Source organism: Crotalus tigris, unplaced genomic scaffold (assembly GCF_016545835.1).
Source record: "Crotalus tigris isolate CLP2741 ecotype Arizona unplaced genomic scaffold, ASM1654583v1 scf7180000017674.1595824, whole genome shotgun sequence".
Classification (NCBI taxonomy): Eukaryota; Metazoa; Chordata; class Lepidosauria; order Squamata; family Viperidae; genus Crotalus; species Crotalus tigris.
In genome coordinates, this window is record NW_024096559.1 from 1552137 (window position 1) to 1559413 (window position 7277).

Here is a 7277-nt window from a genome sequence, read left to right on the forward strand (position 1 = left end):
ATTTTTCTCATACAAATATTTACTATTATTCTTACAGTTAGGGAAAAAATGGGTGGGTTTTGAAGGCTAACACACACTTCAACAAATTAACTCATTCAGTTTCATACTGACTGTTTGCATAAAACCATTCCACATACAATTATTTCATTTCATACTTTCTCCAGGCAAACCATATATTCTTAGCAAGGCCTTTTTATATTGTTGTTATCAGAGAGGGCTTTGAGCCTCTTCCAAGTCTTGGAATAACACAGAACAACACAGACAAACATATATACACAAATACTGTTACAACAACATTTATTTAGACATATAACTTGTCTTGCAAGAAGCGAGAAAAATGACAAGGTGATTTTAACCAAAAAGTGGTTTTGAGGGCCCTAATCATTTCCCATTTTTCTCACCATTTCAAGCCCAAGCATAATGTTCTGAGTGGCCACACACACACACACACACACACACACACACATAACACAAAACACAACCAGACATTTGTCTGACGGCTAACTTAATATATTGCAGAGCATTCCGATTGCTCAAAAGACTTTGTTCTGAGGGAGTAAATTTTGATTTATGACTTTAACTAATCAGCAAAAAATTAGTCTCTTCAGAAGAAGCTGAAAATCCAATTAAAGATGTTTTTAGAAAGAATAAATTTTACTTAGTTGCAAGCAGAAGCGGGCTGAAGTTAATTGCCGTTCTGAAATATTTGGGCCCATTTTTTTTTCTTTCCTATCTGACAGGAGTGAACACTATAGGTGTTATACTGAAGTTCAAGGTTCAAGATGTAATTTATGCTCTATCTTTTAGCCTAAGCGTCCGATGCTTAAGATTCGAAGAACACTGTTTTCTTATCTCCCCAATCAGCTTCCTTATGTTCGTTTCAAGCGTTGCCAAGCCTGCGTCACGTAAGATGCATAACAAAGGCACAAGCGTTGGTAGGGCAGTTTTCTGCTCGCAACTTTCGCCTGTCTCTTATCCCTACATGTCAATTCATTCTAGTGAAATAAAACAATCAATCAGTCAAACAAGCAAGCAGACAAGAATATTCTAAAACTCCATTTTGCATCTAAGTGTTTCAAAAATTAGCCATAAAACTACTTACAATAGTGGCTTCCATTCTGAAAAGGATCTTCTTAGCAGATCAAATGGCTCCGGAGGTACAGATATGCCAGAAACCAGCAAATGTGACTAGACCAGTATGGACCCTGCTTTTGTATACGCTGGTGATGTCACAAATTAATCACATCAGAGTTGATGAGTTCTTCACAGCTTTTGCAAATCTGGCCAGCCCCTCCTCATCAGGAAAACCCAATTGAATAATACCCCTTGAGCTTTGATTAAATTGTGTTTAACATCTGCCAAAGTTAAACAGGGGTCAGCAAAAGAAAAACATAATACATCTTTCATGTGATTTGTAAAGCCCATTTTATTATAAATTTCATAGCATTAAGAGCTTCTTGTAATTAATTTCTGTTACATTTTGGCATATGAAGTTCTTCAGAGACAATGGCAATTCAGATTCAATCTTTGACATTAATGACAGTGGTTTACGGCTCTTTTCGATATGCTGTATGAATGTCTTGAGCTCATCAAGGGAACCCTGGGTGAAATATAAGTTATTCATTTTGTCAGAAATACTGATGATGATCCAGAGAACATGGGGCATAGAAAGTCTAAAGCATAAGCTTTTAATATGTTCTGTTTCACTGGTACCATCCACATGGTCTTCATCTGATTGTAGACATCCCATTAAGCAGTGGTGTAATATTTTAATGATACACGCTTTCAGAATCTGAGGCATGCTGACATTTTGAGACTCCGGTGTTTCTAAAGCAGGAAATAAAGTTAGATTTAGGCTATCTGTTTCAACCAATCAAAATACTGTTTCCTTAATTTATTTTATATATATATATATATATATATATATATATATATATATATATATATATATATATATATATATATATATAGATTTGTTTTCTGAGGTTTTCGCGGGTATTTGTATATAGGTCTTTGGTTGTTCGGGTTTTCTCCCATGTAACCCAATCAGAACACAGCCAAGCTCCCACCCAATCAGTTCATACCCCCACTGGCAGTTAAAAGGAAGAAACAGCTAAGACCACACATTGCTGCTCAAAGCACGAAGCTGAAAGCACCAGCCTGAAGATGACGAATGGGACTTCGTCGAAACGTCGCCAAGACACTTCCAATTTTACGTGGGAGAAAACCCGAACAACCAAAGACTACATATATATATATAGTAGGTCTTTGGTTGTTCATATATAGGTCTTTGGTTGTTCGGGTTTTGTCCCGCGTAAAATTGGAAGTGTCTTGGCGACGTTTCGACGAAGTCCCATTCGTCATCTTCAGGCTGGTGTTTTCAGCTTCGTGCTTTGAGCAGCAATGTGTGGTCTTAGCTGTTTCTTCCTTTTAACTGCCAGTGGGGGTATGAACTGATTGGGTGGGAGCTTGGCTGTGTTCTGATTGGGTGGAGGTGTGTTCTGATTGGTTAGGGGCTTGGCTGTGCTCTGATTGGCTGGGGGGTTGGCTGTGCTCTGATTGGCTGGGGGGGTTGGCTGTGCTCTGATTGGCTGGGGGAGTGTTCTGTTTGGGTGGGGGCTTTGTTCTGCTCAGGTTAGTCTGAGTTGCCAGGGGGGTTAAAATGGTGAGCTGCATTGCTAATTTTTGGCTTCGCGTTCGTGGTCGTGCCTCATCTTCATGGTGGGTGTCAGTTTGCTTCATGTATGGATTGGAGGGGTTTAAAGTGGCTAATGATGCAGCTGTGGTCTGGCTTCTGGTTTGTGGTCGTGCATCATCATTGGTGTGGCTTTGGGTTTGTTTTTTGCGTGGATGTGTGGTGGTGACATCCTGTGTGTTTTTTTGTGACCGATATCGCACCGCCGCCGGGTGGTTGTTTCCTTCTCCTTCTCTTCTGTCTGCTCGGTCTAGTCTCTTCTTTCTGGTTCTGTCTCCTTTTCTCGTTTTCCATTCTTCTCCTGGTATTTTTCTCTTTTTCTCCTATCTGTCTTTTTGTTCTCTTCTTCTCGGTTTTCTTTATCTTCTTTCTCTGTCTCATTCTTCTTCTTCTCTCTTTTTTTTCTTTTCTCTCTTCATCTCTGTTCTCTGTTGGTCGTCTTTTCTCTCTTCTCTTTGTTTTTCTCTTCTGTTGTCTTCTTTTCCTTTCTTCTCTTTTCTTTCCGTTTTTCTCTTTCTGCTCTTTCTTCTCTCTGTTCTCTTTTCTGTCTGCTCTCTTTTCTCTATTGTCTTCTTTTCTTGTGGTGACATCCTGTGTGGTTTTTGTGAGTGTGGTCTGGTATCATTTTTTGTGTTAGGGAGTCGTTTGTCAATAAGAGCGGGTTTCCAAATGGCTGGTAGGCGGGAGGTATCATCTCGCTTGTTCATGCTGTGTGGGCGTTGTTCTATCTCGATGGCTTCTCTGATTATTCTGTTATTCAAATGTTCACTTTTGGCAATGGTTCTGGTATTTTTAAAGTCAATTTCATGTCCTGTGGCTTTAAGGTGTTGGACCAGGGAAGATGTTGGTTCCTCTTTTTTGACTGAGTTCTTATGTTCTTCAATTCGTACACTTATTCTTCTGTTGGTTTGTCCGATGTATGTGTTGGGACAAGTGGTGCATGGGATTTTGTATACTCCTTGATTTTCTAATTCAATTTTATCTTTGGGGTTTCTAAGGATGGTGGATATTGTTCTGTTTGTGCAGAATGCTGTTTTGATGTTGCGTTTATGGAGGATCTTACTGATTCTGTCTGTGGTGCCTTTTATGTATGGGAGGAGGGCTTTGCTGTTTTCTTGTTCTTTGTCTTGGATTTTAGTGGGGGTTTCTTTTTGGATTAGGTTTGTAATCTTATTTCTATGGAATCCATTGGATGTTAGTACATTGGTGATAGTGTGTAGTTCGGGCTTTAGGTGTTGTTCGTCAGCTAAGCGTTTTGTTCTGGAGATGAGTGTCTTGGCTACAGAGTTGATCTGTGCTGGATGGTGGTGTGAGAGAGCGTGCAGATAGCGGTTTGTGTGTGTTTTCTTCTGGTAGATGGTGTGTCCTAGGGAGCTATTGGATTTCTTGTAGACTAAGACATCCAGGAAGGGAAGTTGGTTGTTAGCTTCTGTTTCCATGGTGAACTGTATTTTGGGGTGTAGGCTGTTGAGGTGTGTGAGGAAGTTGTCCAGTTTTTCTTTCCCATGTGGCCAGATTATGAAGGTGTCGTCTACGTATCTGAGCCAGAGTTTGGGTTTGTGATCCGATTTTTCTAGAGCTTGGGTTTCAAAGTGTTCCATGTAGAGGTTGGCAATGACAGGTGAGAGGGGTGATCCCATGGGTGCTCCTTCTGTTTGTTTGTATTTTTGTCCGTTATAGATGAAGTATGTGTTGGATAGGCAGTGGTTGGTCAGATCTAAGATGTGTTTGGGGGGGTTATATTTGTTTTGAATAGCTGTCAAGGCTTCTTTGATAGGCACTTGGGTGAAGAGGGATATGACATCGAAGCTCAATGTAGGTCGCTGGGCTGTAAGCTTTGTTTCTTTATGATCTCTATAAACTGGAATGAGTTTTTTAAGTGTGAGGTGATGGATTCTGCATATGGCTGTAGTTGTTTGGCGAGAAATTTGGCTAGGTTTTGTAGAGGTGAGCCTATGGAGCTGACTATAGGTCTGAGTGGGGTTCCTTCTTTGTGTATCTTGGGGAGACCATAGAGTTTGGGGCATCTGGATGATTTCTCTCTGGGAATGATTCTTTGCTGGATCTCTTCGCTAATGGGGGAGGCTTTTATTTTGGATCTGGTGGTTTTTTCCAGGTAGGTGGTGGGATCTGTATTTAGGGGTTTGTATGTGGAGTCTTGGAGTAGGTTGGTTAATTTGGTTTGGTAGTCAGATGTGTTCATAACCACCGTGGCGTTGCCCTTATCTGCTGGTAGGATTATTATGCTGGTGTCTTCTTTCAGGTTACGTAGTGCTGTCTGTTCCTCTTTGGGTAAGTTGCTTTTGGGTGGCTTGCTGGTGCAGAGGATGTTGGTGATTTCGAGTCTGATTCTGTTAGCGTCATCAGGGTTGGTTTTGGTCAGGCTGGTTTCAACTCCACATATAATGGTTTCCCTGGGGATGTGTTTGGGAGCGACTGCAAAGTTGAATCCTTTGGAAAGGACATTGGTTTCGGTTTTGGTGAGGATCCTATCTGAGATGTTATGCACTGTTTGTTTCATGTGTGGTTGTGAGGGAGGAGGAACAAACCTGAAACAAACCCCTCCTCCCTCACAGAAATAAACCAGAAACAAACCCCTCCTCCACAAACAAACCCCTCCTCCCTCACAGCCACATATATATATATATATATATATATTTACTTACCATTTGATGTTTTGCAGAATCTGCAATAACAAGGCTTTATAAATTTGTTCTCTTCAATGAAACTGTATAACTCAGGTCCTTTTCTTATTCTGCACCCACGCTTGGGTGGTTTGGGGGTCAAATTTACATCAAACAAATCTCCATCAGAGGCTGCCATCTTCAAAAGACTGCTGGGATTAAATCGCTAGCTGTTCAGGCCTGCCCGCACAAACTCCCCTGCCCCTTGCAATGACACGTCCTTGAGCATTGTGCATGCCCAGATCATGGGGAGCATGACATGCCCGGGCACGTCCCAAACAAGGCCTAACCCCCTTTTTTTACTAGCAGACAGACAGAAACACGCATGCCCGGAATCGCAGTCCTGACATGCCTGAACAAGTTTTAAAACCCTACTGCAAGGCTGCTTGCCTCTTGTGAGCCTGGTTGGCTGCTTGCCTTTTGTGAGCATTTTAATTCCTGTTAATATTCCTTGTCTTTTGCTATAGTGGGGAGGGGGGCAGAATAAATTTTATTCAGGGTGCAAATGGCAAAATATGTGCCTTTAGATTTTTTACAAAGGTGAAAACCAGCTGTGGGTTTTAAAAGGGGCTGTGGTTTGTTTGTTTTTTTCCCCTGCATTCGAGGAAATGCTTTTAAAACCACCTAGAAATAAATACCTTTTAGAAAAAAATATCTTTTAGAAAAAAAAGGGTTAAATGCAGGCTCTGGCTGACTTTGAGTGGCTTCTTTTTCCCCAGCTTCTGAGACACTGATTTTTAAAACTCCACAAAAATTAAAAGCATCGTTAGGCTAGAATGATTAGAAATAAAAAGCCTTTTTTATTTTTTATTTCACAGCTCCCCAAAGTAGGGCTTGTTTCCCCAAAACACAGGCCTCTGCTAATTATTCACTTTACTTAGCTCTTTTTGGTTTTGAATGTCCATAGAATTAGTCTAGGGTTAACCTAATCATGTACCCAGGGGATTGACTGCCAATCTTGATGGGATTAGGCCAAAACGTCACGTCCGGAGGGTGGGGGCTGAGCACGTCACTTTCTTTTAGGGCCATGACCTGTTGACGTAATCAGCAATGGGTTTGTTTACTTTGATGACATCACTGATCAAAAGTGCTGATAATTTTCATTAAAAGAAGGTACACACTACTTCTACTCTGGCAGATGTAATGACCAAGCCATTGGGTGGAGTATTAAATTATTTGGTTTTATGTCTATTCCAGTCATAAAAGAAGAGTGTCAGTGTGCAAGAATTTATGAACTGGAATAACCATAACAACGAACCAGCCAATGGGAACTGTTATTTAATTGAGACACAGGATTGACTGTGTGAGGCGTGTGATCCAGCCTAGGCATGTGATCCAGCCTGTGCTTGTCTTTGTCTCTCCCTGTGTCCTGATCTCCTGAGTTAGTTGTTGTTGTTCTCTACCACATTGCCAAGAACTGAATGAAACTGTATGTATCATGTTTATATATATTTTATAAAGTTTTTTTTAAACTATGCCTCCTGCTCATTTTGAATGTGTGCTTAATTTTTGGGCTTATTTTTGCACTGAAAAGCTGTAAAATTCTAACACATAGCCAATGCAAACATGCAGCACCGAAATGTTTCTGGATATGTTTCTGTTAACGTTAAATGTAAACATTTATTCTGGCCTAAGATTATTATAGCTATTTTTTGTAACTTCAAGTTAATTTGAAGTACCTTTTGTACCTTCAAGTTAATTTTGACTTTGGCAAGTCCCTGGTCAAGTCCCTGAAGTTTTTTTAGCAATAATTTCAGAATGGTTTGCCATTGCTTACTAGGGCTGTGAGAAAGAGTTGACTAGCCTGATGCCTTAACTACTGTACCAAATTGGCTATACTTATTTATTTACTGTTATGTTTGGGTGAAAGTAAATCCACTATATTAAAATACACATTC